This window comes from Salarias fasciatus, chromosome 10 (genome assembly GCF_902148845.1).
Source record: "Salarias fasciatus chromosome 10, fSalaFa1.1, whole genome shotgun sequence".
NCBI lineage: Eukaryota > Metazoa > Chordata > Actinopteri > Blenniiformes > Blenniidae > Salarias > Salarias fasciatus.
The window spans coordinates 15,894,043-15,908,190 of record NC_043754.1 but is presented as its reverse complement, the minus strand read 5'-3'; the positions used below and the strand labels follow the sequence as shown (position 1 = coordinate 15,908,190).

Below are 14,148 nucleotides of genomic sequence, written 5' to 3'. Positions count from 1 at the left end.
TCAATAAGCCAAGAATATTTAGATTAATTTTATTCAACTCAAATTTCAAGCAAAGCACAACACAGTATGATTTTTTTGAAATTCTATTTTAGGCTTGACAGGAAACCATTGGGAAAAAAAACTAATTTTAGAGTGATATAATCTCGTCTACTTGTTCCCGTCAAGACTCTCGCTGCAACATTTTTAATCAGTTGAGAAATTCTTAATTGAATTTGAATGCCTTGTTAATAATGAATTACAAAAGTTTTTTTTCTGGAAGTAACAAACAGATTAATTTCTCACTGTCAGAGTCAACATGTTCGTGATTTCAGAGATATTATGCAAGTGATAAAAGGAATTCTTTGCTGATGTTTTTAAAGTGGGAGTCAAAGAAGAAGTCTTAGTCAAAAGTAATTCACAGGTTCCTCACTGTGTTCCCAGAGGTCAAAGCAGTACCATCCAGTATTAGTGCTTGTTTATATCATTTGTTTTGGGACAAATGTAATGACTTCTATTTTATGTGAGTTCAGCAGCAGAAAAGTATAACTCACCCAGGCTTTTATGACATGCTTCTAGGTTGACAAGCTGATAAGTGTAATCTTGATTTATTGATACAAAGATATGTGTCATCGGCATTACAATGGAAGATAATTAAGTGTTGGCAAATAACATTCACTGCAGGAAGCTTGAACATTGTGAAAAGATGAGGCCTTAATACAAAAAAACCATGTGGAAGAACATGCTGAACTTGACGAGTCATCAATAACATGAGCAAAGTGTTTGAAACCTGTTTAATGTTGTACTTTTAATCCAGAGAATATCTTCAAGTCTGTGCAGCAGGATGTCAAGATCAGTGGTGTCAAATGCAGCACAGAGATCTAGCAGAGCAAGAACAGAGGTTAAGTCTTTTATCTGAGCCCATAGGAAGATCATTATTACCGTAGTTTGCCTGGATGTTCTTGCTAACATCACTTGGCGGGGCGGCAGCACAGCAATTCAATTCAATTCAATTCAGCTTTATTTATGAAGTGCCAATTACAACATAGTCATTTATAGGCACTTTTACAGAGCAAGCCCAACAGATCCACATGAGCAAACATACGCGACTGTGGAAAGGAAAAACTCCCTTTTAACAGGAAGAAACCTTTACAGAACCAGGCCCAGAGGTGGCGGCTTTCTACTATTCCAGTTGGGGTGAGGGGACAAAAAGGGAAGGAGATAGGACTGACAATTTATTGTATCTACATACATTTCATATATAAATAGAGAGTTCATAGGCCAGAAGAGGAACACTCATCAGTGACAGGTAGTACCAGAATGGAATTACGCTAGGGTTTAGCTTTAATGGGTGCTCCCAGCTCCCAGCTCCCACCCCATTGGATGGGACGCACCCGCTTACATGCACGAGCACCGCTGTTACAGTACTAACCTGTCCTCAGCGCTTTGTTTCTTCGTTTTTCTTTATTTGCATTACGCCAAGTTATGGTGCACTCAACCGTAAAAGTAAACCCCCAAACATTCTTCTCCGCCATTCTGCAACGACGCTCCGTCCTTTTCAGCTTGGCAACGCGCACTGAACCAGGGCCAGTGCACACCATTGGAATGTACACGCAGGGGGCAGGTAGAACAGCGAAGGGACTTGATTGGTTAACAACCAAGGTGTCCTGGCAAGACTATTGGTTGCTGTTTTTCCTGTTTTACTCCTGCTGTAGATAGCGGATATTTTCTGCTCTACTTTAAGAACACGCTATGAATTGCTTCCCGTCGGGTCATAAAGATCATTTTAACCAGTATTCAAAAAAATGTATCTAATTCAGATCGCCAACCCTAGCTTTAAGTCCAGGTTGTCTTATTAGATCAATGGATCAGCTGCAACGTTGACACAGTGTCCCTGCATCCCTGCGTGATGGATGAGTGCAGCTACTGTTGGCGGCAGTAGGAGCGGGGTCTTGAGCTCCAGAGTGCAGCTGAGGTGAATGTCACCCACAGCCTCTCATTGTCCTCTGCTGAGTTACAAGTGGGGGCCAGCCACAATGGGACTGCCGAGACCCTGCACAGACTCCAGGCGATGTTCTACTGGCCGGGCTGCTGGAAGGACGTGGAGCTGTACGTGCACTGCTGTGACATCTGCCCCTGGTTTGGTGGTCGGACCGCTCCGCGGTGCGGGAGCCCAATCAGTGCACACTGGCTGTGTTGTTGTTTTGCCGGGAGTTCAGGACGCCGGAGGACCTGGTGTTTGGTTCCACTCATGGAGCCTGAGATTGCTGTGAGAACTTCCGGTGGCAATGTCACTTGGCATCCAAGAGGAAGCTGTTCAGCAAAGACAGCAGGCCCAGTGGCACCACAGTTGTTATTGAGGTCAGCTTTTCCAGCAGTCACAGGAAAGTGACGGATTCCAAGGTGACGTTCCACTGAAAGAAGGTCAAGAGACTGAGGACATCATCCACCCTGCAAGAGGACAGCCAGGCCCTCATGACCGTGGTATCTAAGGTCATCCCAATAAAGGTCACTTTCTGAGAAGGATCCAGGCAGGACTTTGGGAGGTTAGCCCATGACACATGGGCAAGGAGTCTGGAAGTATCCTCGACCACCCATGCCCATGACGGTGCACAAATCAGTCAGTTGTCCAGGTACGGAAACGCCTTCATACTCTGTACCTGCAGGGAGGACTTGGGTGACTCTGGTGAACACCCTTAGCAAGAGGGAGAGCCCAAAAGGAAGTGCCCGAAACTGCCAGTGGCAGTCCCTGTCGGCAAACCGAAGGAACCATCTGTGCTGAGGTGCAATCGGGGTGTGAACGTAAGTGTCTCTCAGATCTACTAACGTGACCCACTCCCCCTGAATGATGGTTCATCAGACCTCCTTCACCTTCAGCATCAGGAACGGTAGAACCTTCAAATAATAGTTGAGCCCCCTTAAATCCAGTATTGAACTATATCTGCCTGCACAAGCAAGCAAGGACTCCCTTGAAAAAGAGGTTTTTAATTTCAGTGGGACTTTCCTGGTTAACTTGCTTGCTTGCTTGTGTTCGCATGGCCATTAGGTGACCGTGGTGACCAGCAGGCCCGCCGACAGTTTTTTCTGGGCATGTTGCGTCGGGAGCCGTGAGTGGGGTGCTGGATGCCCCCCCCCCCCCCCCCAACCCTGGGCCCGGGACAACAGACCCGTTTGTCCCCCCTGTCGGCGGGCTTAGCGACCAGCATCCTGAAGGTGGCTCTGTCCTGGGCCTTGCGGATGAGATCGGGCAGTGGGCGGCCCTCGGAAACTTGTTTCAGCCAGGAAAGCCTTGGATGGCCGCAGGGGCGCTTCCAGTAGTTTGGCGGACGGAGGGTGGCCTCGACAATGATTGCTTTGGAAGGAATGTCCAAATATACCTCTCAAGTCAGGTGAGGGACGCACGACCTCCAATCATCTTGGTCACAAAGCAACAGACCATTATGATGCAGTATAGGCTCGACCGGCAATCTTCATGCTGTATGCAAACTGTACACGAGAAAAAAAAAAGGAACCGAATTTGGGTTAACACCACAATTTATAACCTTCTAGGGTCACCCAGTGGTCACAAGTGTTGTAGGTATAAAAACTTGAAATATGCAAGCAGGAAAGGAACATTTTGTACTTTCAGCACCACCCTCTGGCGATCAGGAGGGATGGCATAGAACCTATGCATTTAAAAAAAGGTGCTTTGGTCAGTCGGGTAGAAACAAAAATAGTATCAATCTACCTTGACTCAATTTCATCAAAATGATTCAAAGGCTTGTCGTCACAGGCAGTGGGATCTGTGCAAGAAAGCAATATCACTTCTGTTCACAGACAAAATTCATCGGAAATTCAGTCTGAGGAATTTTCTGTGGAATTCAGACAATTCCATCTATCTATCTCAGTCTATCCCCAGAATGTTTATGCAACATCAGAAGTAACGAATCAGCTTCTTCCATTTCAGTTGACCACACGTCATAAAAAATCATAAAAGACCGCGCACTTCTCTCAGCTGCACACTTCATAGTGTCTTGGGTAAGTGGAAGCAAAGACAGGCTCACTGATCAACTGTTACATCTTTTACCCTGTATTTTCTGTCATGTTGTCCTTTTTGGATTTATTCAAATAAGTATTTACAATGACCACAGAGGTTAAAACAACACTTATACTAAATTCCACATTTGTTCGACCTGCAGCATTCTACATCAGTGGATTTACTGATATTCCTCATATTGAGTATTTCTATATGTTTCTCTGTTTTGTTTACATTGTGACGGTTCTTGGGAATGGCTTCCTTATGGCAGTCATTTGCTTAATGAAAACACTTCATACTCCTAAATACATAATTGTGTTCAATCTGGCTTTGACAGATCTGTGTGGCAGCACAGCTCTCATCCCAAAGCTCCTGGACACCTTTTTGTTTGGTAACAGATACATTGTCTATGAGGCCTGTTTAAGTTACATGTTCTTTGTTTTATTCTTAGCAAGTATGCAGTCTTTTATTCTTCTCACGATGGCTTTTGACAGATTTGTAGCCATTTGTTTCCCTTTAAGGTATCATGCTATTGTGACTAAAACATCAATTGGTGCAATGCTGCTGTTTGCTTGGTTGTTCATAGCGTTCATATGTGGAACAGCTGTTAAGTTGATTGATCGTCTTTCTTTCTGTGAATCTTTGGTGGTGAAAAGTTTTTTCTGTGATCATGGACCAATAGTTTATCTAGCCTGTAATGATACATCTCTGAATAGCATAATGGCATATGTTGCCTTTATTTCAATCATGTGCATTCCTCTTCTTCTTATAGGCGTCACTTATGTTTGCATCTCAGTTGCTTTGATCAGGATCGCATCAGGACAGGAACGTCTCAGAGCACTGAAAACTTGCACCACTCACCTGATCCTTGTGGTGATATATTATCTGCCATTTGTAGGAACGAACATAGCTGCAGTGGCCTCTACCATCCATCCTAATGCCAGGATCATAAACTCCACTCTGACACAAACCATACCTCCTTTGCTCAATCCTCTCATATATGCTCTGAAGACAGAGGAGGTGTTGACAGCTATCAAGACGCTTTTCAAAAGAAACAGACGACCTCATGCCGTCACAAAGTGATCAACTGTTTATCTTTGCTGTAATGAAATGTAAGTGTTAATAATTGATTATCCGTCCAGTAATCTGTCTTCTATAACTGTTTAACCTGTCCAGGTTTAAGAACAATTCCACACAGAGACACCTCGGAGCAGTGTCGGTTCACCACTTAACTTCATGTGTCTGTTTTTGAACTATGGGAGGAAACTAGAGAACCCGATATTTTTGATCATTCTTATTTTATTTACCACTACAACTTACATCAGGGTGAACCCAAATTGATTTGATTGAAGGAACTTCTGAGCTACTGAGCTAATTTTATGATTGAAGTAAATAAGTGTTTTGAACAAAGAAAATAAAAGTACCCTGATACTTCTTTATCTTGATGGCTTTCCAAAAGTAACATTTTTCTGTGTTTTGATTCACCACAGCAAAATTCGATTCCATTATTAATAATAATCAGTTTTATTGATTTTTTTAAAATAACATATATAGTAATTGAATTATGCACCGTATACATGCTGACACTAGAGGGCAGGCACTCATCATTCCATTCTCAGTTATTTTGCTGAAAAGTTTCTTCACAATATAAGTGATCTGATTACACAAACACACACACAAACATAGAACAAAATGAACATATTGGATTACCTATATCCCAAACCTTTCTGAGTTTCAAGTGAATCCATACTGGAAAAAGTGTTTGGGATTCCCTCGTTATACCACATAAGGTCCCACCTTTAGATGTTGTCATTAAATGAACAACAGCAGTGAATTACATGCCGATTGTGAAATTTCAAATGCAATGTGGCAATAAATCAATATCGTCAGGCTTCACCTTGAATGCGTCAAGTGAAAATGTTTAATGACCTGTGCATCTCCTTAGGTTCTCCAATCTAACAGAAGTAAAATGAGAGGAAAATGGAAAATAAGAGGAAAGGTTGTGACAATTAATTGGGTCTGTGTTAATTATGTATTGTTTCTTAGAGAAACCTTTGTGGTTTTTTGACTCCATGTTTCACCAAAGCATCTCATATGTCGAGTCTGTGCACCTGATTAATACATGTGTGTCACACACAAAGCTCAACCAACGCTTTACCCGCAGATAAGTTTACATGCATCACTAAGCTGGTTTATCATTTTCTTTGTTAACTGTGGCATTTAGATTCAGGCTCTTTGCACATCCATGTGTGTGAGAGAGAGAGCAGATAATTAAATGGCTTTTAATAGGAAATTAAACTTGCAGCTTACTTATCACCTGCAGGGAAATGAGGTGACAGTGACAGGTCACACCAATACTCAGCAAGGTGGAATTAGGAAGAGTGAAAACAGCATCAAAGAAATATTCTTAAAAATATAATGTGTATCATTTTTAGTAATAAGAACGTTTTTGTTTGTTTGTTTGTTTGTTTAACAGTCCCACTACAGTAAAAGTGTTTGTTCAGAAGAAAATTAATTTTATTTTGCTCACTTTGTTGATTCTGGCATTCAACACTTCTCTGTCTCCACCTGCTGGAGATATTTCGGAACTGCACAGTTCCCTGCATGTCCACAAGCAATTCCTAAAAACCAGAAAATTATTCATTTTGTGAATGTTTGACATTTTGTCTGAGAAAAAAAAGCAGAAGTTGTCTTTCAAATTTTCACAATAAATTGTAAAAAGCATGTTGAAAAATTAAGTGTTCTGCTGCATGAAGTGGTGTTGAGATGCTCTGCTGATGTGTTTCTAAACTGGTTTGTTGCTGTTTCATGGATGTTGGGATTCAGTTTTCTGGGGTGAAATATTTCTCATCCTTCATTCTCCAATGATGCAGAGATTCTCTGTGGGGTTCAGATTTACCACAGTCTCACTGAAGTTTAAACCACAAAGGGAAAGAAAGACATTTGTTAAACAATTTTCGTTTGCAAGGAATGTTAAATCATATAATAGACTGAATCCAAATGTACCTTCTTCATCATCGTTATCCCATGAGTGAAAAAGTCGAAAAGTAAAAAAACAAAAACAAAAAAAAACAAACAAACAAAAAAAAACAACTCAATGGCCTTGAAGAGTCCAGAAAGGCTTTTTGCATTTGTTTAGCTGCACAGAAATTTGTATTTTCCTGTAATAAACTTTAGTCAAGAGTAAAAAGTCAGCCCTCATTAGTGCAGCCATTGTAATTAGGTGTCTACAGAAGACAGCTGTGTAAAGTAATCAAAACTTAAACAGCATATAACCACACGTGTGAGCTTATATGGAGGATAATTGTGCAATGAGGAAATACCCTCCAGCGCTCTATGAATACATCTTCTGGTAAGTCTTCTTAAAGAATATCTACATGACTTATATACAGGTAATAATTAGATCAGACTTCATTCAGAGGTGAGTTGGAACCAGGAGCGAAGGAAGTCGAGAGGAGTATCAAAATAAAACAGGAAGCCAGCATGACTGATGAAGAAGAACGGCTGAACCTGACACCTACCGGGAGGAATTCAGTCATCTCTTCCAGGAATAGAAGCCATCTTCATTATGCTTTCCTCACACCTGTCACTGTGGAATGCACAGTATTTCAGGCCATCAGCTAATCTTTTGTGTGGATGACTGTGGATGACAGGGGCGTTGAGAGGGACTCAGTTTCATTATTTTCTCGATTATTGTTTGGTTTTAATGTAATGTCACATCAGCAGTCGTGTTTTGTGTATCATACACTCACATTCTGGATCACTTCATCTCTCCATCTGTTTTTCACGGCTGAGACAAACAGTCGCACAAAGATTCACAACAATCAGCAGAACATGGTTTTTTGATCAGTGGTGTCAAACATAAGGCATGGGGGCCAAAGGTGGCCAGTAAGATACTCCAACACGGCCTGCTAAACCGCAAAGCAAAAGGTAAAAACTTCAAAGACAACATGGAGCTTTAAAAAAAAAATTCACACAACACTGAGACGTGAGCCGAGACAAACATGCATAATGCCACAGCTATAGAATAAGTTCTTTAGACATTTTAATGTATTTTTTCACCAGAGGCTTTCATTAAAAGTGGCTTTATGTTGAAATTTTAGCAATTCATGAATTCGTTATTCAACAACAACCTGTGTTAGACTCCAATTAAAGTACAGTGTAATGTTCTGTGAAATAATTTCGTGTTACAACACACACACACACACACACACACACACACACACACACACACACACACACACACACACACACACGCACACACACACACACACACACACAGGAGCTCAGTGTAAACTCTCTGACAGCAGCACGGCCAGATCTTTCTCTCCCATCACTGAAATCTCCATAAACGTTACACCATGTTCACCAAATTCTCGCTAACCTCGGTTCTTGTTATTGGACACAGACCGGACTGATCAGAACTAATTCTCCGTTGGCTCGTCAGTGAAAGCGGCCCCAGATGCTTTGCTGATGTAAATACATTGAACGGTGTAACTTTAAAGCTGATACTTTGTCGCTGCAGCTCCACTCCAGCTCCCCCTGGAATCGTCTGCATCGGCTTGGCTCGCCGGCCCGCCGCGGCTCCATCCTCAAGTCATTCCGCAGATTTTCTCTTGGACTCACGTCTGGGCTTTGAGGCCGCTGAAGGACTTTCACATTCTTGTTGTGAAGCCACTCCAGTGTTGATTTGGCAGCACGTCTGAGTCCTGTTGGAGGAGAAATGTGTTGGCCCTCCTCTCAGGCCTCTGGCAGACAGAAACAGGCTCTTCTTGAGATTCGCCTGTGCTTGGATCTCTGCATTGTTCCTTTGGCCCGTTGGCCAAGTCTCCCCGTCCTTCCTGGCCAAGTCTGGAGCTCACACTATCGCGCTGCGAGGTATGGATGGTCTCGGAGGGACGATAAGCTCTGTCCAGCACATACTTAACACTCTGCATTACGGCTGATTTCCCACAGACATAACTCTTCGCGATAAAGAAGTACTTCATGTTACATTTCATCAGATCACAGGAGATTCTGCATGAAGCTCGCAGTCTCTCACATCTCCCGATGAACTCCGGGCTGCCGCTGTGAGCTGTCTTTCAGCTGCCTGTTTTTTTTTTTTTTTTTTTTTTGAATGCCTGTGCTAACAGTTTCTTCTGTGGCTAATTTTTTCCAACAGCATGATTGAAGAGTTCTCCAATTTCATCCGAGTCGTCTTGAGGTTGCTGGCCACCTTCCTGATGAATGTCTTTCTTGGCAGGTTGTACTGACTGGTCACAAAAACAAAGAAAGCGAGAAAGAAAGGAAAGAAAATCCAAGAAATGATCTGATGATTTATTTATTTTTTGTTCTTGCATTTCCTTTTTTTTGTGTGTTTCTTTTTGTGCACACTTTAGTTTCTGACAGTGCAGCTCAATGATAGCCTTTCTCAATCTACATTTCTTCACTCTATTTATATTCCATGTGATGTAAGCCTCTGTTTTCCATGTTTATAGATCAAATTATGTTTTTATTAACATAGATATTTCCTTCATTATGTAATCTGTTTTTTGTGGAGACACATTTACGCAAATGTTCACAAACGCACACGTTCCCCGTGGAAATAAATAAAAAGCTGAGTCTGAATTCCTGATTTGTATTCACACAAAGTAAATATATTCTGGCGGTGTGATGGTTCTGCAGAGCAGACCTCTCTAAGCGTCTAGGTTAAGATTTATTTTGTGCTGTCTGCGGCCCCTGAACTACTGAGATTTTCACACCACTGAGAAAGAAGCAGAAATTAAAGAGAGAACATTAATATTAATGTCGACGGCAGAAACTGAAGAAGTCAACCGGAAGGTTATTTTCCACTTAGTAGTATAAATATGAACTCGGATGTGTCAGAGGCAGCGCTTACTTTTATCATTTAAGTGAGTTTAAACTTTGTGTTCACCCAATAAAATACCTTCTGTGTGTCTGCGTTGTAAACAGAGAGGCAGAGAGTTGTGTACACAGAAAGCACTGCTTTATTGACTGCACTGGACTGGACTGGACTGGATCGGTCTGGACTGGATCAGATGGGATCGGGACTCCGTGGGATGGAAGCGGGAGTTGAAACGGGGAAGGGGAGGGGAGGGGGACCGGGGCGAGGTGAGGCGGGCGGGGGGAGAGTGGGATGCAGCCATCATTAAGGCAACACAAACAGCATGCAGATACAGTCACAGGAAACATCGTCATCATCATCATCATCATCATCATCATCATCATCGTCGTCATATTGCTTTTCAAAGTCTCGCTTAAAACATCGAAATTGTACAAAAAGGAAGAAAATAGGTTTTTCGCACTAATGAAAAATACATTTTTTGATTTTTTTTTTCCCTCCTACAAAGAAGATTCTAATACAAGAAAAATAAATATAGCAAAAAAAGCCAAAAAATAATTTAAAATAGCTCTTCTTTTTCATATATGTTCATTAGTTCTCTTTGCTATTAACAAATGGCACATTCTTTGAAACAAAGAATACAGAAGGGTAAACTCCTGCAACATTCATATTATTGTACTGAAGAACCGATGCAAAGTGGAGGAGGAGTCGGACGTGACAGCAGATACTGTTGACACCGTTTCATAAAGACAAATCAGACGGTAGGAGGAGAAAAACGTGTCCGGCTCAAATCATTCACCCAATAAAAAAAATGGCGTCAGAGCAGAGGGGAAGAAAAGACAAGCGGTTCATTTGATTAACCGTAACCTCATCAAGGACACACTGAGTGCTCAAATTAACAGATTGGTACAAGAAAGTGGACATTCAGAAGTGATTTAAAGTGGAGATTTGTCAAGCTGCTGAACTCTTGTTTCGTGATGCGTTTTAAAGCCGAGAGAGAAAAAAACTTTGCCGGGAGGTCAGGAGAGGGGAGCGAGAAATTTCTGTGATTAATGAGAGTCAGAAAGTGCCGGCTCTGCACCGAGGAGAGATACGGAGCGGGTTGAGATAAGGAAAAGAGAAACACAAGGAGCAGAGAGTCAGACAGAAAATACCAAATTAAGCAATGCAACAGAGCAAAAGAGGGGCTGACAGCGATGGAGACAGGAGATGGGAGGGCGGGCTGGAAAATGCATGTGAGAGTCACTGTTTTCGCTCTTTTTGTGTACATTAAATCACCACTTCAGCTATCTAAAGACAAAAACGTGAACTTTTTCAGAGCTCTGATTAGATGAGGATGAAGCCTATAACCTGCAAGACGTCACAATATGGCCATAGTTTTAGTGTTTCTCAAACATTTCAATAGATCAACTTTTTCCCCGCTGATCACATTTATTGACGTAAAGCACTCTGAACTGTCTTTTTGTTGGAACTCGCTATGTAGAAAAAGTTGCCTTGCTGCAGGAACTTCCTCATTAAGTCCAGTGAAATCACATTTCAATGCAGTCAATTATTTTTGGCATTACTTTACAAAATGATCAGGACATTGGGCAGCTCGCTTTTACAGGGATCATTTTACATGGCAGCAAATTAAATGTGTAAATAGTTACCTGATGTTCTCTCTTTGTATCAATGATTGGAAATGTTGGGAGAAAACCAATACTTCACAATTACTGACATCCTTCCAATTTTTTTACACTGTAATTTTGTTTGGGTCACTGGTAGAAAATGTTTAGTCACTCCCACCTCTGCTGGCCAGATGTTTTTTCTGATTCTGTATGAATATCTAATGCTGAGCAACAGACACTGGGGAGCAAAGGTCAGCCACCTTGCGTTGAGAACAGTTACATGTTGTTCTGCTGTAACGAGATTTTAGCCGGGGTTTCTTTTTACACCAAGAACACAGGAAACAGGACTACTGCCAGCCTGCACTCCTACAATCAAACACCTCCTGGACCGTCAGAGCACACAGGCAGACAAAGGGTTCCAAATTTAGATAATGAACACACCTATTGCTACCCAGCATGTATCAAACACGGACAAATGCATAATTGCCTGTGAGACTAAAGATAAGCATGTGAGTGAATGTGAGGGAGATAAAGAAGCCGGGTTATGAAAGCAGAGAGGAACAATAGAAGGGAAATAGATAAAATGACAGGAGAAAGGAATACAGAAAGGACAAACAGACCGAATGGGGCAAAACAGAGAAAGAACCAGTGCAGAGGGACTCTGAAAAGATCCTAACCTGGATTCGTGTCCTTAGAGCAGCGGCGAAAATACTGTCTTTCACTAGATATATGCACCGTGTGAGCATCCTCGATGAGCAGGAAGGAAGGCTGCCTGATGTTGCTACAACCATCACTGGAGATGTTACTCTGGTCATCATAAGAAAATAATTGAAATTAAGTCTGAAAGTCCCCAAAACAAAACCAGAAAGTAGAGGGAGGTTAAAAAACTTGCAAACCTTACAAGGAAGGAGCCACTGAAATTTTTATTCTCTTGGTTAAAATCTGCCAAATATTTGATTATGATAATATAGCAAAAAATGTAAAGCAGTTGAACAGGGTTTATCTCGCTGGCTGTTACGCGTAAAGTATAACGCTGGTGCCGATTGTCCATAACTAGACACAAAAATGAAAGAAAACCTGTGTTCGGTCGGTTATTTCTGTGTTGCAACAACGTTTATTGGCAATAAATCCTATCCATCTGGAAAGAAAGTAAAAGTTTATTTGCATTCGGAAGGAACATGCATTTGTGGGATGAACGGCAGAGATGAGTTCGAGGGACGTAACTGAGAAAACATTTGCCAGCTCTTCTCAGCGGATACCAGTCTTCAGGAACCGAGGCACTGCTGGAGATCTGACAGCTTTCATGAACCCAAACCAACCTGAGCTCTGCTGCTCATCCCACAAATGCATGCTTCTTAACAACGTGGCACAATTTAGAAAGCATCAGAAAACCATTTAGAAAAAAAAATCACCAAATAAAGAAACAATGTTACAGCAAATAATTTATTAAACACAAAAGCTCCTTTTTTTTTCTTCCTTTTTTAGGACTTAAGAATATAAATATTTCTTTTTTTTTTCCCAAAAAGTCAAAGTTTACAAGGGTTTGAGTGCTTTTAGCACTTTCTGTGATTCTCAATGTGTCAGCGCTTCATGAAATTTGTTGGTCCTATGATTATGATTATCTCAAGATTTGTTTGGATAAAGCTGAATACAGTTTTATAATCACATATTTTTGGAAGCCAGGGTGAACATTCAGATGTTCTATAAACAAAAATCAAGTTGCTAAGAGGTTATTTGGACCATCGGGTGTCGTCACTCATGCTTTGCTTTTGTGATCTGATTGTTTGACACTGTAAAAGAGACACGTGGATGGCGACCAAAATCTGAAGAGGGCTAACGTACAAAGACGGGAGAGAAGCAGCGATGGGGGGGGGGGGGGGGGGGGGGGGGGGGGGGGGGCCTGGACCTGTTTAGCTGCTTGTTAATGTGTCTGAGTGGACAAGCCACAAACCGAACCCAAGGGGAAGAACAAGTTGTGCTCTTTTTCTCCTCGTCTGGCTCCGTTTCAGCGTCTTGCCTCACTCTTTCTCTCCTCTTCCCTCTCAAAAAAAAGAAAAAGAAGGACTAATAAAATAAAGTAAATGTGAGTGGAGCGTTTTCCCCTCCTCGCACGTCATTATTTGTCCTTACAGCTACCGGTGTCCTTTTCTTTGATTTCATTGATCATTTTGAAGCGTCTCCAAAACGCCCAGAGAGGCTGATCAACAAGAAGAGGAGAAAGGAGGAGGAGGAGGAGGAGCGGGGGGCAACAGGTGGGGGGGTTGTTCTGGTGAGAAGGGGCACAGCTTGAGGAGGAGGAGGATCTGAGAGGGAATATGCTGGATGGTTGATGTAGAATCAGGTGCGCAGTTTTACGGATGGAGGTTTTCGCCAAAAAAAGTCATTTCAGAGCCGATCTGGAGGAAGATATATTCTCATCGGTGAGAAACCAGCAGGTGCTGCCAAACACATGCCCCGGCACAATCGGATGCCAGATTGAAACTGCCCACACCGTCCGACAAGGCCAAGGGGGGGTGAAACAAAGGAGGAAGCTATATTTAGACGTGTGCTTCAATCAACCATCAAAACGAATCTTCCGACCCTCGCTGCCTTCAAAAAGCTGCACTGCAGGGCGTTTTTTTTCCTCAGGACTGTGTACCGCCTTCAATGAGGTAGGAAATAAGTACTATTAACTGAACAAAAGGGAAGCAACTTCTGTACTTTGGATT

At 42.0% G+C, this 14,148-nt stretch overlaps 1 protein-coding gene across 1 annotated transcript in view; it reads right to left on the bottom strand.

Moving 5' to 3' along the window:
* Nucleotides 1–4,974: 4,974 nt before the first annotated feature.
* jade2 (jade family PHD finger 2) overlaps nt 4,975–14,148 on the bottom strand; it is a 174,379-nt gene continuing 165,205 nt past the window's right edge. The window contains exon 16 of the transcript XR_003932254.1: nt 4,975–4,984. The gene's annotated coding sequence lies outside the window, so the exon portion shown is untranslated. The remainder of the gene's footprint in view (nt 4,985–14,148) is intronic.